The sequence below is a fragment of the Agelaius tricolor genome, unplaced genomic scaffold (assembly GCF_023055355.1).
Source record: "Agelaius tricolor isolate 1412-34295 unplaced genomic scaffold, bAgeTri1.0.p SCAF_1, whole genome shotgun sequence".
Lineage (NCBI taxonomy): Eukaryota > Metazoa > Chordata > Aves > Passeriformes > Icteridae > Agelaius > Agelaius tricolor.
Window position 1 is genome coordinate 83,766,101 of NW_027269261.1, and position 24,218 is coordinate 83,790,318.

The 24,218-nt window shown below is 37.6% G+C and overlaps 1 protein-coding gene across 20 annotated transcripts in view; it reads left to right on the plus strand.

The window, feature by feature from the left end:
• The window catches only part of MYT1L (myelin transcription factor 1 like), a 308,980-nt gene that overhangs the window by 87,790 nt on the left and 196,972 nt on the right, over positions 1-24,218 (plus strand). The gene's annotated exons all lie outside the window — the stretch shown is intronic.

Below are 24,218 nucleotides of genomic sequence, written 5' to 3' on the forward strand. Positions count from 1 at the left end.
GAATTCTTTTTACTGTGAAATCAAAAAGGTAGTACTAATTAATTTTAAATCAATAGGAAATTTTATTTCATTAAACAGTAACAGTTGAGTCAGATGTGCAGGTGGATAGGTTGGAAAACTTGCTATTTCTTTCACTGTATTTATATTTATTCATAAAGTGTGACTTGCCCTATGGTCATCCCACTATCTCCAGGCAGTCACAGTAGTTCTTATATGCTGGCATGAAAAACAAGCATGTAAATTGAATGTGTAAGTGTACAAAATGTGGATGAAGTGAATTCAGAGGCTAGTAATGATAAAATCCATTTTAGTTTTGAGGAATGCATTTTTCTTAAGCATTACTTACAAACTTGTTTAAAATGCTGGACATATTTGCATTCCATGTATGTGGAATATAGGGAAAATAGATGGTATTCCCTTGGTGTTCATCACAGGGGTTCTTTCTAGAATCATTTCTCTTCTGCTGAATTTTTATTTGGAAAATCTATACATTGTCGAGAAATTCAGAAGTCTGGTATCAGATTCTGTGCTGAGCAGCTGTCGGAGGGCCATTTGTCACAGACCTTTATGAGCTAATATCACAGGACACAACTGTGTTACGATTTTCCTGCATATCCACTATGTTTTCTCAAAAGAACACCAGAATACTTTTACTTTACTAGTAGAGTATACTCTGCTAATAATCATAGGTCCCAGTCTTCAAAGGAAACTCAGGAAGTTCAGCTGAAAGCTGAACAAGTTATAAGATAGAGACATATATACACTATATTGGTCCACTGACTTGGTTCCTTTGATGGTGATGGACAGCGGTTATAAATGTAGTTAAACTCAGAAATCCTATACTAAAATAAGATCAAGCATGAATCAGTTAATTGCATTAGATAGTAATTATTTTATTACAGGGAAAATTTGGATTAGATATAGAGGAACATTTACCTGTGACTTACGTTTTGCCAATGTACTTTAAGGGGTTGATGAGACACAGTATGTCACAGTGGAAAGGAATAGTAATTTGAAATGGAAGTGTAAGAAGAAAGCAGTAAAAGAATAGGTAGAGGTGGAATGAGAATATGCAGGGCATGACTAAATGGATTCTCAGCTCAGGTTGAGCTCATGGAACTTCTTGTGCTGTAGTTTGGGATCATGAGGAATCTGTGTAGTGCTTTCTGGTGGACTGCTAAAGAAAACAGTTTTGAAGTTTGAGATGGGAGAGAATGTACATGAGGAATTTAAATGGATTCATGAAAAGATCTTTCTGTTGTAAAGTCTTCTACAGAACAAGGCAATTAAGGAACATGGACTTAGGGGTGAAAAAATAAATCAGTCCTGCCCCAACACAAAGAGAGAGAGAAAACTCATAAGAAGATACCAGCAGCACCAGAGCTTAAACTGAAATATTTACCTTCTTACGTTTGGTATTTTGCAAACAGAATTTTTCATACTAACTCTTGCAATGCTGCAAGAGCTTACCTTAAAACTTGCTGATGTGATTTTTCCCATTTTCTTTTTGCCATTTTCTTTTCGATAAATTGTATCTAAAGCTTGATTTTTTTTATCTGCAGAGATTATCAGATGCACACATTTTTTTAATCTTGATATTCCAGAGACCTGACATGGCTGACATACAACCATTGTGCATACTATAGATCATTAAACCAGTTTGAAACTTAGAAACTAATGCTGGAAAAGACCATGCAAACTGACTTTTCTTTGTGAATGGTCTTCATGAGGATTGCTCACTTCAGCTCCTAACAGATAGAAACATCATTCTGAGCCTTCTGTTAAGCTTCATCTTGTAATAAATTATGGACCCAATGACAGGTACAGCATCTTAAGCATTTTTATTATAGTTATTTTATATCTTGAAAGGATATTCTGGTTCTTTACAGTATGCAGACCCATAGAAGACAGTATCACAGATTAGGGATTTTATACTTGCTTCTATATTCAGTTTGCCCTGCCATGGCAGAGAAAAGGCATAATTAGGCAGCCCTAATTAGGCAATGTAGGAATCTCTGGTATGCAACATTTTTCTTAGGCAGCTATATATTATTTCTACTTGTTCTATGGTGCCTCAGGGAATTAGAAAAGTATGGCCCATTAATTAGAGAATTAGCTTAGAGTTGGGAAAGATGCGTTCAGGTTTTGCTTGTGCCACAAATTTTCTACAAGACATTTAGCTAGTATCGACCAAAATTCAGCACAACCTAAGGATTGGGGTTGGTGACCATACTTCTCTGCTTTTGAAGCAGAATCGTGTGTTCTTCTTGTTTATGGCATCTTAGTTACCCCCCTTAAACTGAGTAGTCAGAAATCCTCACTCCCCTCATTAGCTGAAGTGAATTCTGTATACTTCTCTGTCATACTTGCCTTGTGTGAGGGTGTTGATGGAATGGCAGGGATGCACAAAGTAATGCCTGATGTTAGTTCAGGTAGAGAATTACAAAGGTACTGTCATGGTGACGAGTTCATGTTAGTTCTTGGCAGTGTAAGTCTTCCTAGTACAACCTTCTGAAAAAGCTAAGCTCATCAATCAAAGTGTCATATGTTGCTAAAATTTGCAGTTTATAAATTGTCACTATAAATGTAAGTAGTAGGAATCATCACATAAAATTATGCTTCTTTTTCTTTGTGTCTTTCCAGACTTAAATGGTTTCAAAAATAAGGCAGTAGGATGCTTAAATTGCAGTTTCTAGGCAGCATCTCTGCTCCTGTGAGCAGGCATGGCTGTTTTATTGCATGACCCAGCCCACTGATGGGTCATGGGCTGCTGCTGATGTTAGCATGCCAAAGAGAACATGTGACATTAAAGGTAAAAATGCCAGGGCAGGGGCCCTGGCACCTGTATATCACCAGTAAGAATAAGAAAAACAATATTTTGCTAGATCATTACATCTTCTTAATGTTGAATCCCTTCTTTTCTCCTACTTTAACATTTTCTGTAGAAGGGTTATCATGTAGCATTATTTTGATTAGTTTGTAGTTACTGAAACTAACTTAGCTTTGTTATGTGATCTTAAATGATTCTTTTCTCCTTATCAGTACTGGGTACTGACTTTTGGTGGGCAAAAGAAATCTTAGCACCCTTAGGCAGATTTTGCCTTCCACTGCAGATGAATGACTGTGTATTGCTCTGACTGAAGTATTCATTCTCAAGCCAAGGAAGACAGAGGACTAATTTGAAAACCAAGTAAAGTTCTGAAAAAGACTTCATTGATCAAGTAGAATTTGGGTCATGGTTTAGTTAGGTCAGAATTCTGCTTCTTATACAGTAGAAATAAAGCTTTTATTAAGAAGTCTACATATGAAAAAAGACTTTCACATACTGAGACAGAAGGGACGCAGAAGTGCATTTTTACAGCACTTCATTCACCTTCAGTGCACTGAGGAATGTTAAGGAAAGGAATATGATAAAAACTATAAAGATTCTTATCCGGCAAGTAGCTAAAGCCAAGAGAAGGTGCATGTTTCATAGCCAATCAAAGCTAGAAAGAAACTGTTTTTAAAAGTCTGGCAGGAAGACAAAGCTGTGAGCAGATTCTTGTAAGTTCTGCAGTCCTTTCTGTGCAGAAATACAAATACAGTTTTTGACTCCACATTAATTTTATTGCAAACAGCATTTAACAAAAGCAGTGCAGTGCACTCTAAAAGTTTCCTCTCCTGTGAATATTTTTTGGAAAGGTGTAGAGAGAGTAGATAATATCATTTCATGTTCACCTTGCACATTTCATGAGAGAGTTGCTCCCCTGTGGTTTGGGAGAGACCAGTCTGTTCTGCTCAGCAGCTCTCAGTAGTATTGTCCTCACATGACCTTGTGGATGGATTTCTATTTCAAAATCATACAGAAGTTAAATATTGCTGAAAATAGCATTCACTCCTGTTTTGCTCCTTTCATAGCTTCTGGGGTGAAATTTATCTGTCCTAATGTAATGTCTTTTCTATCTAAATTATCTTTGGCTCGGCTACCTTTATAGTCAATGGAGAGAAATAGACACTTTTTAGGGCATGATTCATCTCCTCAGAAGGTAGACATCTAAGTAGGTCAGATGAATCAGACTGTACAATAGCACATTCCTTACTAGAGAGAATAAAGGAAACCTAGGGATCAGCATGGATGTTGATGCATATATTGCAAATATCTAAAGTTATGTGAAATGAACTTTATGTCTATAGGAACTAAGTCAGAGTTCAGAGTCAGAGGAAAAAATCCTACTCTTCAGGAAACACCCTTTTCTTCAGAGCTTGTGGTTACTGTGCTGAATGTATCTTCATAATCATACCCGTGAGGTGATAAATTAAAAAAAAAAATCACTTCCTACTTCCCCTAGCTTAATATTTTAAGGTGTGATGATTGAGTAGACTGTATTTTGTGACTAGGTAATTTGTATATATTTATCATCAGTGATTCACTGGTTCTACAGTGGCACAATTTTTTTACTAGTCTCTGCTAATAATCTGTATGTATGTGTTTTCACCATGGTTTTGGTTCACTTGTGAACCATTTCAGCACCAGATACTTTTTTCTCAATCAGAAACCTCTTCAAGGAGAAAGAGAAGGTATGCATTTTATTTAGGGTAGTAGACTAATTTAAATTAGTCCTTCATAATAATCATTACTGTTAGTGCCAGAGTTTCACTAAATGCACCAGGAGATGAAGTGGTTAGTGCAAATCTGCCTGAAAGTCTCAACAATGAATACTTTCAAGTGCTAACAAATGAGTTTTGCAGAAAGGATCTTCATTTTGGTTTGTGTTTGGTTGTATCAACTATAATCAATAAAATGGAACATATGAGAATGAGCAACATTATTTATTATATATTTAAAATACAAAATCAACAAATGAAGACTCACCTAAACACCAATGAAGCTTCTTCATATGCTGCTCTTCTCCCATTGTTTGCAAAACTCCAGATCCAAGCAAACCTGCAAGACTTTTGTCAGCTGCATGCCCAGGAGTAGCACAAGGATGACAGCCTGGAGTAAGCAGATTGCTAGTGAGGCTAGCAGGTGCCAAAACATGCTGTTTCATGACCCAGTGTAAAGATGCCAAAAATAATCTCAAATGTACTTCACTACATAAAAGCAAAAACCCCTCAGGCTTGGAACTGTCTGAGATTAAGCAAGAAACTTAAAGTTAGAAGACCAGTGTTCTAATTTTTGCCTTGCAACAGATTAGCTGTGTTATGGTAGTGAGGCACTTTGGCCAAAATCTGTGTTTTGCTACTTAAATAGATGGCATGGTTTTCAAAAGAAAGTGGGAGCAGAATTAGAAAGTATTCCACAGATAAAAACACGAACTTAAGTTGAATCACATGCAAATGTTGACTAAATATCTGCCTCATTTCCCATATGTTTCAGAGTCATAGCATTTAGCTGTCCTCATTTATGGTAATTTCAAATGCATAAATAAAAATTGCTTTGTAAGTTCAAATGTTCTAAAACCATTTTTTCCTCAATGGTTTGTAAAATTACTTTATGTAAAATCACTATATCACTGACCAGGTTGCTCAGAGAAGCTGTGGATGCCTGGAGATGTTCAAGGCCAAGTTGGATGAGGCTCTGATTAACCTGGTCTAGTGGGTGGGAATCCTGCCTATGGGAGGTGTTTTGGAATGAAATGATCTTTAAGGTCCCTTCCAAGCCAAGTCTTCCTTTGACCTTTCTGTTAAAGGTAAAAGTAGATTCACAGCTGTGGAACGTGTTTGTTTGATCAACCTGAAAACTATTTGCTTTAGATCAAGTCCAAATGTCCATGTTAAACAGTTTCATTTAACTTTAAAGACAGCAATACCAGCACTCTGAGAAATTTTTTATGCATTTTAAATATTGTATTTAACTTTTAAATCCTTCTGGTGCTGTAGACCTTTCCATATCTGCTGCTGATCATATATTGTGTAGCGTATCTAGAAGTTTCTAAAAGATGAGGGATAGTAATAATCATTGAATCAGAGTATCCTGGTTTGATAGAAACCCACAGGGATCATTGAAGTCCAGTTCCTGGCACTGCACAGGACCATCCCAAGAGTCACACCATGTGCCTGAGAGCTTTGTCCATATTCTTGAGCTCGGCCAGGCTTGGTGCTCTGACCACTTCTCTGGGGAGCCTGTTACAATGCCTGTTCCAGAACCTTTTGTGGGTATCCAACCTGAACCTCCCCTCGTACAGCTCCAAAACATTCCCTCAGATCCTGTCACTCATAACCAGAGAGAAGAGATTGGTTCCTGCCCCTCTTCTTCCCCTCTTGAGGGAGCAAGGAGGTCTGCAGCTCAGACAGAGGAATTCTGATTGTTATAGTTTGACAATTATGACAGGAATGATGATTGCTGTAGTTTGTAGTGGAGTGCCCGTGTGCTAAAATTTTCAGGGTGAAAAACTATTTTGATGGTAACAAGCACTTTATCTTAAAATTTGTTTTGTTTATGAATGCAGAGTGAAGGAATCTAAAATTTAAGAGGTAAGATATATTAAATGGTTCAGTGTATGGTCTGAAGTACCCAGTGAGCTGGCTCTGTGTTTTTTATATAAGAGATTAGAGAAACAAAATCTTCTATGCTGTCTGCCTGTTCATCAACAAGACACATAACTTAGCCCTGGTAACCAGGCATTGCACCTAGAAACAAAACCAGGAAGCATCTTTTAAAACTGAGGTCCTTCCTTAAATAAGTAGCCATATATTACAAATGTGATGGGTCATATCTTTGAGTGCAACAGAAAGTAAAGAATGAACTCATACTACAAAATATGATCTTTGCTTACATATGCTGGTTTAAGAGACACAGTCATTCTTAAAGGACAGAATATTTCAAATGAAAGCCACTTAATTGATCAGATAGATATACAGATACATATATATCTACGCATATGTACACAAAGAGCCTGTGGTTTTCACGAAGTCACATCCATATGAAAAAATGGAGGCAAAGGTTTGATTTGGCTTACACTTGTATGTTCTTGAGCAAGACTGATAAAAAGAGCCATGTGCTGGCTCTACATCTCTTGAAGTTCATGGAGTTTAAATGTACTCTTTACTTGTGAGACTAATTCAAAAATTTTGACTTGAATTCACGTACTTTAGGGAACTATGGTCAGCTGCAGGAGCTACTGTAGCTTATTACATAGAAGATGCTCTCTAACCTGCTTATTTTCCAATTTATGATGCTAAAGGAACTTTTTGGCTGAAATCCAGTCTTTCTGTAGAAAAAAAGAATAATTTGTAATAAAATAGTCATTTCTATATTCCAGTTGTTATAACTCATTCCAGCATTGCATTCCAAAAGTAAATTCTGTTTTGAAGTATATGCATATAATAGAGATGACTAATATACGTCCTTTATTCAGATCTCAGTTATTTAATGGATCTTTAGTTATTTCATATTTTGTGTGAAAAATCTACATTAAAGAGCCCAAACACTAAAGCTAATACATGCCAGAATTAACTTTGTTAAGGCAAGTTAATTTAATCTTCCCCCATGCATGGCATTGTGAAGACTTCTTTAATTATGTGATCACATATTGTTTTTCTTACAAAATCTTCTCCTCTTTCAGTTCACAGAATATATGATCGTCACTTAATGAGCAGCTGTTCCATATTTTGTTTTCATGACATTGTTCAGTCTGTGGCCCCACACCTTGTTTACTATAGAATATTTAAGCCTTGCTCTGGAGACATAATTATTAATTATTATTAATTTGCATTTTGGGATTTTTCTAGTATCATGATAATGCCAAAGTGATTAGTAGACATCGAATTAGCATTACTGCAGGCCTCTGAGATTGGCAGACAGTATGATTCCAATTTTATGGCTGGGGAACCATGGCCCAGAATACTGTGTTCAAAAACTTCCACTAATCGACAGGACCATCCTGAGCTGCAAGTCAAAAGCCTTGACTCATTACTGTCACATGAAACTTTTCCAACTTAGGGCTTCTTGTCTACAGCTATGTATGTCTCTGAGCGTTCATCTCTTCTGCAAATTCAAATGCCTCCTCACAGTGAATCACACGGAAAATGAAGAATATACTTTCAGTGACCACTTGTGAAAAAGCTGGTTTGAATTACTATAATGGAAACTTTATGTCAAGGAAAGACAGAATCCTGCTTTCTAGACTGACATCCAATTACTCTAAATATTCTTGTTCTTGTTGTTACGTGGTCCCATTTTTTAGTGCATTTCTTTAGAATGCTTTACCAAGTGAACCATCTACAGACACAGTTGTGATTCATCCTTGCAGCAAGGCCATCTTGTGCACTGTATGAGGCAGGTGTGTTCTGGTAACAATAGATATGAGTCATGCCATTACTCTCCATGCTCATTGATAAGATGAGGGAAAATTTGGTTATATAGGCAACCTGGCACTTTTGGCACCTTTTTTCTGGATTTGGTCATGTTAAAGAAATTTTTTGAAAATGTGTCTGTGTGAGAAAAAGAGACAGAAATAGAGACAAAGGTAATGAGTACACACCATTTTAAAATAGAAACTTCTGAGAATGTCTCAACCCATCTGAATTGTGAGATGCTTGGAACCTTAAAATCCCCCCCAAAATGTTGTACCATTCTTCTATTAAACAAGTTGCATGTTTTAATGTTCTGCACAAACTATTGCTGAAGTAATAAGATGTAAAATACCTATTTTCACTACCATCCAACTGGACAGAGAAACTGAAATTTGGTTTCCAGAAGACCCAAAAAGAGGTTTCAGTCATTACTGATTCTCTGCTCAGTTCTCAATGACCTTTCCTACCCCTGTTCACTATCTGTTAAAACTCTTGAGTATAATCCAGTTCTGTGTCCTAAGGACAACAGTTCTATTTCTCACTGCTCCACTGGCTTCTTGTCCCATGTTTTGGTTTTTTTTTTTGTTGTTGTTGTTTTGGTTTTTTTTGTTTTTGTTTTTTTTTTTGTTTGTTTTTTTTTTTTTTTTACTCTAAGCCTAGTCTAAGTACTTGTTCTTTACCTCCTGTCTTCAGTACCTTTCTACAGTCAGTTGTCTGTTTGTCTTCATCCCTCGTTCCTCTGGGGCTGGATCTCGGGACTTGTGTACATCTTTCTCATTCCCACTGGCTCTCCAGCCAGAACTCCATTGTCAAGCTGTGTTTTCAGTTTCTGTGCCTCCAACCATCTATCATTTGTTTCTTTGCACTCCTGTTCCAAATACTGCTATGAAATGTTGGCTCTTCCCTTATTTTTCCTGTCTGCTGCTTCATTTTCCTTTGGGCAGTAGGGAACTGATAGAACTCTTTTGATATTTGTAAATATCATTGTTAATTTGAGAGCAGAGCCTCTGCTCATTCTAGGACAATGTTGCATAAGCTTAATTTCTTTGCTGAAAATTTGGACTTAATTTAGAAGACAGAAGCAATGCACCCATGACTGATACTCAAGACCTGATCCTAGTCCAGGCAAACTTTTCTACTCCCGCTAGATACGTATCATGTCTACTTCTATTTAGGCATTTCTGCTTTTTTTCCTCCATTGCTGGTCATACTTTATCTGATCATCAGTCTTGAATCCAGATAGGTTTTTCTAGGTGAAACCAGACTTTTGGGATGTTGCATGGGTACAACCCCAGAATTCAGCACTGAAATTAAACCTACCAGTTATTTGAGTTACAGATGCCCCTCTTGACACATCCCAGTAACAAGTGGGCAGGTTAATCTCTTCAGCAGAATGTTAATGTAATGTAATAACTTGGACAGAGCCTATGCAGAAAAACGCTGCAATATTACTTAGTGGGAATTGTATAGTGCCAGATACTATTCAGTTTACTTACTGCACACTCATGTAAGATTTGAATATAGAAGGGATCCCTGGTTTATCTAGTGTAATCTTTCTTAACATAGGCTGCATACTCTTGAATCACTCTGTAGCTGAAGAAGGCCTACTCATTATTTGAACTTAAATTTAAAATATCACACAACAGTGCATTTGTCTCTGTCCTTCATAAGTTGTAAAGCTTTGCATAACATTTGAAATATATTTAGGATTTCTAACCAGCTCCGAGAGGGACTGAGCTATTATCTTCATGTGAAAAGTGGTATCCCATGTAAATGGAAACAAGGTTGCACTGGAAAAAACTCACTTGGCATTGTTTAATTACTGTATTTAATTTCAATGCTTTCAAAATGCCCAGTATTTTGGAAGCTTCACAATACTGCCCTCTGCTTCTTTCAGTTTCTGGCTCTTTTACGCCGTTGCACTTTGCTTTGTCATCTTGACATCTGGCAAGAAACTTGGAAGAGCTCATTATCAATAAAAGATTGGGGGAAAATAGATGCCAAAACAGCCTAAACTTCATAACGTAGTCAGTGGGAAATATTTTAAATGAGGGCAAGGATATTGGATTTGGGGCAAGACGATAATGATGGTTCGATTTGTTAGAATAATTATGGGAGATTTGTTCTCAGTTCCCTGCCTTGCTCACATCAGTCTGTTCTTGTCTCTCTGTGACACAGTTCCTTATCAATAAAATGGGAATAGCACTGTCTCACAGATGTTGAAATAGTTGCTTCACAGATACCATAGAAAGAAGGAAAAAATTAATTATACTCAACCTATTGTAGTATTATGGTTTGTATGAGTACTGTAATACTGATGATATGTCTCATATGAGAGCTGTTGTTGATGGGTTGGGAAGTTTTAAACCTAAGATGAGTGAATTTTTCCAAACCTTTGTTTGCACAGTTCTCCTCATTGTTTTATTATCTTCCCCTCCCCTTGAGTAATGTTTATGCTTTCATGGTTTGTATTTCCTTTCTCACATCTCCTCATTACTGCTCATATTTCTGCATTGCTCCTGTTCCTCCAGAAGCCCTCTGTCGTGTCCTTGTACTTTAAATCTGTGCATTATGCGTGGTAGCCTCTCTCTTTGAACAGTCTGCCCCAAGTCAGTGTCAAGGGTCTTCTGGGCTGCGTGAAGGGGGTGAGGCATTGAAAGTGTATGCACCAATGCCAAGGTGAATGAAGTAACAGTCAGATTTAGTGCAAATATATAACTAGTTTATGGGGAAGAAAAAAATATGCATCTGTTTTCACAGCAGGAGTCTTTTAGTTGTGTGAAGTAGTTCTTTGATCTGAATGGCATGCTCTTAACTCATGAAGAATTATTTGTGGAGTTAGGAGGAGCTTTGTTGTAACAGAGAGAAACAGCTTGGCACTGACCATGTCTGTACTCATCATACTTTACAATGTCCTGTTTGTCTTCCTAGTTGGGGTAGCCCAAGGCAAATGTGACCTCTGTTGATAATACTGTGTCCTCACTACTTTGTTGCTCAAGGTGTGTGTATTTAGGGACAGATTCCTTATCCGTCTATGCTGAGATGTTTAAAAATTATTGCCAAGTTAATTCTACTACAAGACCTGTCTGTGTCTGGGAAGGAATTGTTCAAACAGCAGAATTGAACTTCTGTGGAAGTGAGTTAAGTCTCTTTTCTTGCTGCAAGACCTGCATAAAAAAGCATGGCCAGATTCCAGATCACACAAAGGATAATAATGTAGATTTATGTGCTGTCAAAATTCAATGATTTTCCTATGAAGGGTTAAAACAAAAAATGTGTAAAGCCTAGATCAGTTACAGCCTTGACAGCCACCACCACCTCACTCAGCATTAAGCATCTTGAGCAGTTCCCAATTCACACTGATCTTAAATATTGATTAAATTGCTCAACATTTTGTAGAGCTAATTCAGAGCAATTTTGTAGAGCTAAGGTCTGTGGACCTTTCCATGCTAGGTCACACTGGACAACAAGGAAAAGCAGCATTAATCCCTTCTTTCTCCAGAAAGTTGAACTTTTGTAGATCCCAGCTGCTATGAGCTGGCAGTCAAGAAAATGAGTCCTCAGAAAAATAGCAACCAAGACTGTTTTCTCTAAATAAAGTAGACTGGAGACAGGCAAAATCAGTCTACTTCATATACAGTAGAGGAAAATGGGACGAAGTGTCATGCTGGCTGTATTTCTTGCCAAATCATGGCTTAAAATGTAGCTGTGGACCAGGAATATGATCAATGCAGAAAAGTAATGAATTTTCTAGGAGCTAGTAAACGCTGTCCTCCAACTAGCTTAGTACAAGTCTATGTATTAAAGGCAGAATTTCACACATGGCATAACATTAAAGAGAAATATTCCTTCATAGAATCTTTTTTATCCTGACAAACATGTTTGAGTTCATACTTTTACATTTTTAATAAAAAACAGGTCAAATTTTCTGCTCCTTTGGTCTGAATCTGGAAAGTGACTTTTTAAAATTAAGAATGATGAGCCTGATTCGACAACCTTGCTTATGTGAGTAGTCCCTCACTGACTACTCTGTTTATCAGTGTCAAGGATATCTAAGATCCAAAAGCTCTTTCCTTTAATTTTCTGAAAGGTAAAAGGCATAAATCTATTTCCAGTACTCAAAGAAGTTTTAGGATGCTTGGGGTCCATCATAACTGAGTTTACACTCCATAATGATGTGCAACATTATAATCTGTTTTGTTTCTGCGATGCATAATAAGTAATTGAGCAAAAACCAAGCTAAAATTGGGGAAAGTATAATGAAATACATATTGATACGAGTAGAGTATTATCCTCAGTCAGAAGGCTTGTGTTCAACTGAAAGTATTTTTCATGCATTACCTGCCTTTCTCCTTTCCCTTAGCTGGCTACCAAGGTAAGTGGCTGAGTCACCATCCCTGGAGGTACTTAAAAGGTGTGTAGATGAGGGATTTAGGGACATGGTTTAGTGGTGGACTTGGCAATACTGGGCTAAGGTTTGGCTTCTTTTTTTTTGAACCTAAATGATTCTAGGTAAACCTTTGAAAAGCTAATATTCTTTATTTAGCATGGTTTGGTGAGAAGTTCCTTGTTCAGCTAGAGTCATGTGCTGATTCTTGAGTTGTTAAAGGCAAGAGATGTTAACATCAGAAAATTAGCCTTCTGTAACCCAAATAAGCAGCTTTGTGTTGATACAGAATATGGAAGACTGTATTTTACTACACCCTTGCTTGCCAGTTTGATTAAGATCATGTGCCACTTAATTTTCATGGGGTTGTTATTACTTAGAGACCTTTTTATTTTACAGGATACCTCTGAGAAATATATAATTTTGAATATTCAGCAGTAAAACTTGGTGAAAATTTGCAGTAAAACTCTACCAGTGGTTCCTAGAGGTTAGAAATAGTAGTTTTATTTATTTTTTAATGCTTCATTTGAAAGAAAATGAATCTTCAGTTTACCAAAAGAGCATTTCTCCTACATTTAATAATTGGTAGGGATTATACTCATTGTATGACCTAGGAACAATACTCCTGTGATAGCTGTGAGCATCTGGAAAAGATTAGAGCAACCCCTAAATTGCTCTTAGCTGTATGAATGCTGCTGTAGAAGATTTTACGTTGAAGTTCTGATCCTTACTCTCTTCTTCTGCATAGTCAGGAATCTGGTCTCTGATTTATACTTTTAGCTATTTGACATGAAAACTTCAGAACATGTATTTTGGTTGGTAGCACACATATGCAAGGTATAATTTACAGCAAAAGTGTCTTTAGAAATGCAGGTCTTCTCCTGCATCTGTTCTTTCCTTGAAGAAGCGCAGTGTTACATAACCTGGAAAATTGAACTTTTTGTTACAGCACACTCCTGGCACTGCTGTCATGCTTCCTTTCTTACAAATTTCCAAAATCATAGAGTCTGGGATTTTGATTTACTCACATGGCACATTGTACATGTCTCTTGTGTCAAAGGGTGAACCTAATCTTGATGAAAGATTCATCTGGGTCCCATATTGTTAGCCTATTTAGTCTTCTCCAGAGAGGCAAAAGACACTGAAATGTGGGTGTGGTCATTAACTTGAAAATGTTTCATATTAATAAAAAAAATTTCTATTTTACTTGGAAGAGCTTGCATTTCCAGAAATGTATTGCTTTCAACTATGATAAAAGGATTCCAACCTGTTTATACTTCTCTTACTAATTCTTGACCACAGAAGCTTGACTAGGGAGAATTTTGTTGGAAATGTATCTATTAAATTGTTATTTATGTCTAGTTTTTCCATCAGTTTCCTTTAATTTCCAGTTTGGATCAACATATCTTGATATCCTGAAGTCAGATTTCAAAGGTGATTGACATTCATTAAGACACATATAGTACTGACTAGGATTTTATAAAGGGCCAGACTGCTAAGCTGCTGGTATAGGCAATCTCACCTCCATTGCTGAGGCTTATATATACTATATAATGCATAAATATAATATAAACACTGCTGGAAATAACACTAGGTATTTACTGCACTTTTTGATGTGAAAGTACCTTCTGAGGGCCCCTATTGTACATCAAGGTACATGAAAATCCTGATGATATCTTCACCCAAAGTGTGAAATAATTATTCCATCTCTTCAGTCTATCTACCTCTCTTCTGTCCTTCTTACACAGAATCACTAAGGTTGGAACAGATCTCTGAATAGATCTAATCCCTCTTTCTCAAAGCAGAGCCAGTTTCAGATGTAGATCAGATTTCTTGGAGCTTCGTACTGCTTTCAATATCTCCAAGGATGGAGGTTCCACAGACTCCATCTTTATGTGTACCCTGTTCAACCCTCATTGTGTTGTTTTTATTTAATATTGGTTTTGTACAGCTAGCTAGATATGATACTCTTCTACTGGTATTTTGATGCAGATGTAAATGCTTCTCATCTAGTCTTCTCCAACTCTTCTTTTTTTCCACAGTCATCCCTTTTTACCCTATTTCCTTACCTTTCTTACGTTTGCTGTCATTTTCTCCTGGTTTTCTCTTGACCATCTCTCTCTAGCCCCTTCCATTCATGATTTAGGAGGATATTAGTCTTTATTAACATTCCCAATCCTTAGAAAGGCATTCTGACTCTGTTTACCTCTCTGTCACTTCCTGTTGCTCCATGACGTTGGTCTTTGTGCATTCACATAGACGTGTTTAAATTAGGTGATTTCCAGTGCTATTGTAAACTCCTTCAGATTGGCTTCTGACCTTCTTGTTAGCTGAAACCACTCTCACAACACTACCTAATGATTCTCTCTTAGCCAATTCTTCCTTCTCCTCTCACACTGTCAGTTTTGATCTCTTTAAATCTCATCATGGTTTGTATCTTTGGCTCCATTCTTTATAGTTTTCTCCCTAATCCTTTCATTCATCCTTTGAAGTTCCTGATCTGACTTCTGCCAAAGTCCTAAGGATTTTTAGTTTTGATCCATCTCTCCTCTCCTTTTACACATCACCTCTACAGGCTTATCCACAAATAAATGCAGTTGACATGTCTGTGTTGGTAACCCAGATTTATATCTGTACTCTAGATATTATAACAACAGCTCAAGACAGGTGTTATAAAAAAGAGCTTCCCTCCTAGTCCCTCATTACTGCTTGTTTTCTTAGTCCCCATCTTTTCTGTCAGGCCACTAATACAGATGTTACTATTCAGGCCTCTTCAAAATCTCCTATCAAGGTTCTGTATCAATGTCTCAGATTCCTTGCTTTGTAACATGTCTAAGCTATGGGTCTTAATCTCATACCAGTAGATCTATTGAAGTTCTCTTAGGGAATATCTGCACCACGTATTACAAAATACATTCTAATACATGGCACAATGTCTCATGCAGTTTTCAGGTAGAAATCTTTGTCAATACAATGATAAAAATAATTTATACAGGCATATATAAATTATATATGCCTATATATACACATAGTAAATAATATATACAAGTGGGTAGATTGTGTGTTGTGTGCCTGTGTTTGAGTATGGGGGAGTTTATTTAAGAGATTGGGGTAACAGGTGGAAAAGGTGTGGTAGGCAAACTCATCTCAGGAAGTCTGCTTCATAAGTCTTAAATTTCACTGTTGGGTTTTATTTTCTAACTTCATCCTTGTCTTTCTGCTGCACTCAGCATGTACAAATGTGTGTTACTGCTATATTGTTTTTCCATAATTTCTGTTATCTCTGAATTTAGCTTGCTGTTACTGTACATAGTTGCAAAACGGGGAAAATAAGGATGGAACCCTTGCTTAGTTTTTTTTATTTTATTTTGAAAGATACTAATCAATGCTTTAAATTTGGATTCATATTGCCATATTAAATCCACACCAAAAATTTGCTCTCCTCATAAGGCAAACAAGATCCTGAAAATTTTTATACTGTTCTCCTGGTGTGTTTGCTCATAATCATGAAATTAAATATGCTTCTGAGGCTGAAAACTAAGCTTACCAAAATCAACATTTATGCCAGCAATGTAGTAGAAAATGCAAAATTCAAGATAAGAAGTCCACATATGTGCTGAGACATACAAATTTAATTGTTTCATGGTCCAAGCATGTGTATTGCTCCCTGGGACAGACAGTTGGCTGTCAGAACGACAGGAGGGAGGAAGGGTAAAGAGCAGGGCCGTGAATTCAGTCTCCAAACTATTTTTATTTTGAAAAGCTTTTCATTTTAAAAAGCCTCGAAGAACAGAGATGAGAACATAGTGAGACTAAAGAGTTAAATTACCCTAACATAATTATGAAGTACTTATTTTTTTTTTCTTAAAAATGCCCCAAATCATATGGGTAATGAGAAGGACGGTATGAATGGATTGATAAAACTTTTACAAAGCAAACCAAGAATATGAAATAAATGGACATTTATTTTGTTTTAAGTTTTAAAAACCCACAAATTACTTTCTTCTTTTTCATCAAAGATGTTTTATGGGACTGTCTCTTTCAGCTGTACTGTATGTGACCTTTAGTAGCCTTTTTTCCTTAACAATGTTCTTTGTCTTCCTCTGATTTGAGTGTTGTTCCCTCATCTGGCACTGAGGTTTTTATCTGTTTCAGACTAAAGGTGATCAGATGTGGTTATGCTGATTTGCAGATTTGCTGGTGTGGTATTGCAAAGCTAAAATTCTGTTGCACTTGTAATAGAGACAGAAGTTAAGCTTTCTGTTAGTCAGGACTATTTTCAAGGCCTTAAATAGTCTCAAGAAAATATTTCAAAGCTGCAGTAGAATTTTTATATATCTGTATCTATGTCTCTATATATCTGGTTGTAAGCAAATGCCCTGTCTGTGTGAATATGCTTTCAACATATTTCACTTGCTGATATGTTTATTCTAAGGTTAGTCTATTGGAGCTGCAGAGCTTGAAGAGTGGGGTGCTGAAAGCCTTCCTTCAGTGTAGCATGCCTGGGACAGAGAACTGCAATTAGGAATAAATGCAATCCATAGAGTTGATTTGTTCTTCTGTCCTTTCATAAGTATAGTACCTGAATTTTTTAAGAGGCAGTCATATCCTGTGCTTGAAGCTCATACTGATAGCTGTCAAGGTCCACTGGTGCTACTGCAATATGAATTGCTGTTCTGTAATAAATGTAAATGCCCTTAAGCTTATGGTATTTATTGCTTGTAGAGAAGGTAGCTGCCATTCCTAGGGCTTTTTTTTTCCCTCTCTTTTGAAGTCTAAGGAGTCACCCTGAAAAACAGGCAGAGGAAGAGATGTGATTTGGCTGCTAGTCCTCAGGGTGCTGGTCCAAATCGTTGCATTCATTTCACATGGGCCATTGAACAGCTCTCAGACCTCACCAACTTCTGTTATTTTAACTGGGTTGGATTTGAACTAGTAACATAAAGGTGGACAGCCCAGTGGACCATTATCAGTCCCTAGTCACATAGACCTCTTTTACCTGTCGTCTTAAATTTGTGCTTCATCAACGACTGAGATTCTAGCACAAAGCATCCAGAACTTTTCATATGGACTACATAGACATTATAAAGCACCTAGGGACACAAAGGGAGTTTCTCTTAACAATTCAGGCTGACTTTAATGCATCACATAAACTAGATTTTTTATACATTTAGTGCTTACAAGTCCCATTAGTTTCCCCCTTACTCCCCGACCTCTCTTTCTTTACTTTATAATAATATTTTTGTGCTGATGTGAAGTTTTATGAGATCCTCTGTAGAATTTTTGCTTTTAGTTTTTTTTCGCTATTTTTTTTCCTAACAGAATAATGAAGTGAAAAACAATGGGAAGAAAAATGAAATTATATCCACTGTGATTCATTTATTCACATTATCTCTGCTTGTGTGTGCATGTCCATATCCTTGTTATCTCTTCTTGGGATAAAATTCTGGGCTGTATTACAAACTCTGTACAGCAAGCACTGAAAGAACTTTAGTGTTACTTTTAAATAACAGTGTGGTACCATGTACATATTCAGTACATACTTATCACTCTAATTTTGTGTAACCACACTGGTACCATAATACACTAACTGACATAAAACCAAAATGACATCTTCTGAAATCTGCATGTTATTTAATATAAAGTATGGAACTCCAGTTGGTTATTTATGTCTTTGAAAGGCCCAGATATATATATTTACTATTCAAAATCGCTGCAACAGAAAAAGAAAAAAACAACAAACAGCCCCCCCAAACAAACAAAACCCCTAAAAACCAAAAACAAAACTGAAAAAAACATTGCCCATTAAAAAAACCCCAAAATTATAGGTATTATTAATAAACTATAAGGAGGTTTCTAACTTACAGATCAATATCTATTCCTTTTTCTTAGTGGGGAAGGTGTATTCTTTCCACATTTATGAGCACATTTAAGTGTTTACTTCAATTAAAGGATAGTTTGTAGCTCTAAAGCATGGAAAGCTGTATAAAACCCTGGAAGCTGTGAAAATTGGCTCCACACCCAGTTAGCTCATGCAGCAAAGAATTAGCTGAAAGGGGAAGGCAATTAGGAGCACAACTTTTATGCAGCACTAAGCTGTAGGCATTGGGTTAGCCGACCAGGAGTTGCACAGACTACACAAATGAATTCTTTCTCTACTGACACACATACACAAGGAAATCTATCTGCTGTTCCCACCTTACTGTTTAGTAATCACATGTAATGGTGCAGAAACCAGCATCTTTTCAGAAGGGAGCTATTTCTGTAGGTCTCGATAAGGATAAGAAAATGGTCCCGGAGGTCAGGTGGTTATGAGTCATTAGACTGTGGTGATCATTAGCAAATATCCACCCTCAGAGCAGTATTCATATATTGAAATTTAGGCTCAGGTCTGTCACTGACAGGACTGGGTTTTCTTTTAATATCACGATTCTGGATTTTTTAATCTACATAATGAGGTTGTCATTTCTACATAGTACTTAGATGGTGAATGCATTTGGCATGCTGAGAGCGTGTATCAGCCTGCATGGGGAGGCTTGCTGTGCTTAATGTCAAGACTGAGTGCATGTCAGCCAGGTGTGCCCCATTACTCTTGGGGCTTTGTTAGCGCAACCTCTTTCCTGAGCTAATTAATCTCTGACCAAACCTTCTTTGTGTTTGGCCAAGTTAGAGCATCAGAAGAAGAGCTGGAGTCCTGGGTGCCCATAGGCAAGCTCAGCAGGAGGGCTGCATGGGCAAACAAATAATTTTCAGTAAAAGAGATAGGCATATTCCATAGATCCAAAATTGCATGAACTCCCACAGCTTCTGTTTCACTGACATGGATTTCTGTTTTCTGCCTCATTGTGCAGGGTCACACTGAGTGCCTCACTCCACAGATTAGTGCTCTCTTTACTCTGCATGTTAGGAGATGTTCAGCTAGGGAGGCTCTCTAACTACTGCAGAGAGACCAGGATGTGTCCCTGGATGTTTATAATACCATTTTGAATTCCTCAGACAAACTGTAGAATAGGCATACAAAGTGTTATTATTTCAGGGTTATTCAGAGGAAATACAAGTGCAGGAAAATGAATTTAAGCTGGAATTCTGTCATTGCATTCTGTCTTGACACAATCAGGCAGCAGGATCCTGACCATAATAAGAATCTGTATTTGAACAAGGAGTTGAAAATCAGCTTTTTAAGACATCTGAAAATGTGTTTCTTCACTCCCCTGATCTGAATTTGGCAGCAGCATAATTCCTGGGGGCTGCCATTTCAGCGATAGTTCCGACAGAAGACTTGGCCTAATGACCTGTATCAAAGCGAGAAGAACCATGCTGCAGCCAGACACACAGAGTGCTGCTGCTGCCAGGAGACACTGAGAGCTGGGGATGCTTTCTAAAGCCACTCAGGTGGGGGTTTGCCATTAGCTCCGAGCTGTATTCTGAGCAGGAAGTTTCTGTTATTTGGATGCAAGAAGCAAGGAAAAAAGTACAAGAAAAGTTCTAGAACTTGTGGAGGGTTGTGAAAAGTCTGGTACTGATTCGTGTCTTTGGCTGCAGGTTTGATTTCCTTGATTTGTCATTTGATTTTCATATTTCATGTTAAAACATGTTTTAACATGAAATGTGAAAATCAGATGATAGATCATGTTTGAGATAATTTTAAAAGGAATAATTGTCTGACACTTAGCCTTTGGTTATTAAAAAAATGAAGCAACTTTCATTTCTAAAATAGTTAGAACAATATTTACAGTGTTCAGCTATCTGTTTTTTGCTGTCTAGGCTCTAAGGCATTTTAGACTTTCCTCCTAAAGTGCTTTCCTGGATGACCAGTGACATATATTTCTCTCAGCTGTATGTCATAGAGGAAAAGGGCAAAGCCTTGCTATTTATACTAGTCTTGAATGAGATCAGAAGTCAGAGAGGTCACTTTGGGAATTCCCTGAGTGTGGCACTCAGTATGAGTTATGCATCTCTGTTGTGCTAACCTGGGGTACATTCAATTTTCACTTAACGTGTTGCACATAGTTCATAAAGTCTGATACGTCACCAGTTCTCTAATGGCATTGCTTATTCTCAGGCAAGGCATAGATGGCTATGGCTTTGTGATCACAGCAGGAAATTGGAGGTATTTATATCACTGTAAGTTTTGTTAAAATAAATAATTTCTATTGTTGCACATGTCTTGAAATTTTTATAGAACATTTGTCAAACCTATGTTATGGTGTATTTATAGTGTCCAGAAACTTTTTTAGCTTTTTGGTTTCCTGAATATCATCGTTTTAGTATAATACATTGTTTAGTACAAATCTGCCATATAGCAGTTGCAATTTTATTGCAAATTACCAAGGGGAATTGTCACATGAAATTAAATCAGTTCAAACAGAAGTTTTTCAGTAGTTTTCTTCATACTTCAGAAGTATATGAAGTGTTTGTGGACAAACAAAAATTAATATTTTTAAATTTCTTTAAATATTGCTTTCTCCATTTGAAGACCACCTCACAAAGTAAGGATAGCTGGTTATACATGAAGAAACTGTTCCAAAATGTACAGAAGAGCATGTTTCCATTTTTCATCAGTGGTTTGAGGACAGCTTCCAGTCTGCAGTGCTGTAAGATGTGATCTGACGTAGGTGTCTGGATAACACTGGGCTCTTCATGCGAAGGACTACTGCTAGGTTTTGACCCACTTCTCTCCCAGGAATTTCTATAGGACAAAGTCACAGCCTTTTGTCTGTGATGTGACACTCCAGATGTGGTCCTGCTGCATTGTCTGTGCACCCAGATGACTGCTGTCTATTCCAAAAAATAAGTTAGGAATTAGGTTTTTCTGTTGTGATCTAAAGGAAGCAATTAATCCACTAGGCCAAACAGCATGCCACTTAATATTGATCACCTTATTCTTAGTACTGTGTTTCACTTTTCTTTCTTTAGCATGCCTTGAGAGGCTACCTAGAACAGAGTCTAGACAGTGTAAAAGGAATAAATCAGGTATATTTATAAAAAGGCCTCCAAAGGATACACCTTGGGCAGTACAAGAGCCTGGCTGAGGCTATACTCAAGGTGGACCACTGGTGGCACATTTTCACACTTTTATGACTTTTGGTCCATTTACATATTGGGGGTTAATTTTCCAATTACAGCTTTAGGTTATGAAGTCCCATCCTCCCAGTTTGCTGTCCTCAGTTCACTGTTGTTTACACTTTTTGGGCCTGAAGCTGCAACGGTGTTCTTGGGCTGGAAAAGGATTGTTTTGTCTAAACTTTTGCTAACACTCTATATGAAGTTCAGAGGTATATACTAATACAGTACAGAATCTGAAAAATATGAAAGCTAAAACTTAAGGCATCATTTAAGATTCTGAAATTCAGCCCCTTCCTTGGCTGTGGCTAAACGTTGCAGGAATTGGTTTGTTGTCACTTTGCTTCTCATGCCTTCTCTGGTCCTAAATCCCTCCATCAGATCCACAGTATGGATTTCAGATAAGCAGCTTCAATGACATAGTGGCTGTAATGTATCAGAGGGTATTCCCAGGGTTCCTCCTCACCACACTGTTTGCCACTGTACCTAGACCACTTAATGCAAAGACTAATGGGTCTTCATAACTGGACATGTAATCATGTGGGAGCAGGTTGATAATGGTTCCAGAATCCAAGCGTGTTAGTTGCCTTTTATTGCTTTCTGCCCAGGTTTCTCCTCTCTTCTGTTATATACAGATTAATGGAAGAAAACCAATGAAGAGAAGGGGGAATCACCAGATGGGCTTGTTTGCAGTTTCAGTGTTCAAGTTATTTGCAATTTAAAAAAAATTAAGCTTGTGAAGGAAAGTTGTCTGCTGAGACTGCTATGAAGGAAACTGAAGTACCTTTCTTTATGCTGGTGACTTAATACACCACCTTCAGGAGCTTAGGAAACTAGAGCTATTGAATGCAAATTCCCTTACTGTGTGCATAAGTGGTGATGAAAAATCTGTAAAGTTTTTTACTTTATGCAGTGATCAAAATACTGTTGGTGTACAGGAGGAGTACAAATAGAAAAGAAGATTTAATGACTCATCTTGGAAGATAAAGATGGCATAGAATAAATAAAACACTACATTTAACATTTGCCAGACATAGGGGTGGGCTTTTCTGGTTCCACATGTCATTTATAAAACTTTGTTTTGACTTAGCAAAGCAACCCAAACTTGTAGGAGTTATGAATGGCCAGATTAATGTGTAAACCACTCTAGCAACCACTCTTGGACATTGTCCTTTTACCAATTAATGTTTGGGAATAAAGCATCTGGAGAACTGAAAAAAGGCCTGTATTTTTTAAAGTAAATCAAAATATCTCCTTCACACTTTCACCCTGCAATATTTTTGAATCATTTAAAAATAACGCAGGGATAACTGTGGTAGTTGCTGTCACTTGACAGGACATTTTTCATTCTCACATTAAACTATAGTCCATTTGGCCTGTTAACATCCCTTAGTCTCACTGCAGTAACCTACAGAGATTAAGTGGAAGAGTGCAAGCCATGTGTAGGATTTACATGCACAATGGAAGGCAGGTGTTGCTGTGGGATGGTCACCTCTGCCCTGATGCTGCTTGTGCCCAGCAGCCTGCCCACGAGGCCTTGGTACTGTGGGGATGCTGGGACCCAGGTGGTGGCCCCGGAGCCCATGCCCTCCCTAAACTGGTCCTGGGGAGGGCTGAGAAGAGGCAGAGGCTGCTGGCAGTGGAAACAGCTGCAAAGTAGCCAAAGCAGTGACATTCGTGTAGCTGCTGCTGAGCATTTACTGCCTGGAGCTGAACAGCTCTTGTGCCCATTCCTTCTTTCCTTCCTGCACAGACTCTGTGTACCAGATTTGCTCCATGCCTGCGCTTCTTTTTTTCTCCCTTGCCTGGTCCTCCTTTCATTTCTTTCAATGTCCCATCTTGCTAGCCTTTTCCCATTTAGGTCATCTGTCTGTACAGCCACCCCTAAATGGACACAGATGGTAGTGGCACTTAATCTGCCTGTGTGCTCATGCCCTCAGCTGCCTTTTCTCTGCTCTCCCTCTCCAGACTCTCAGCTTTCCTGGCAAGTGCCATCTGATGCTCTCCACTTGTGCAGTGCTTGCACAGTAATGCCACTGTCTTGACTGCTCCGCTAGTCTATGCTAATTAATATGACAATTAAGGGCGTATTATTTTCAAAATTTCTATTAATTTAATGTGAAACCATTTCACCATTATGGAATATACCCTTTTCCTTGAAGTGAGTGTGAAGATGCATTTTAATTTATTGCTGTTGTTCACTCCTTTTAATAATGTTCATTTCAATATCCCCTTTGAATGAATGCACCTGTAACATGCACAGTCTACTAGGAATATTAGCAGCCTTCTCATAATATATTACCCATTCTGAGGCTGTACATTTTGCACAGTACTTTTCTTTAGATAAAAATGGCAAAATAAGGCACAGTGTTCAAATATGCAGTGTACATCAATTAACATTGCATATTTGCAGTCTGTTTTTAATGTTGTTCAATAACCTGTTTAAATTTTTCTTTGTATTACTGTGCAGAGGTCAGAAGTTTCTCTGAGA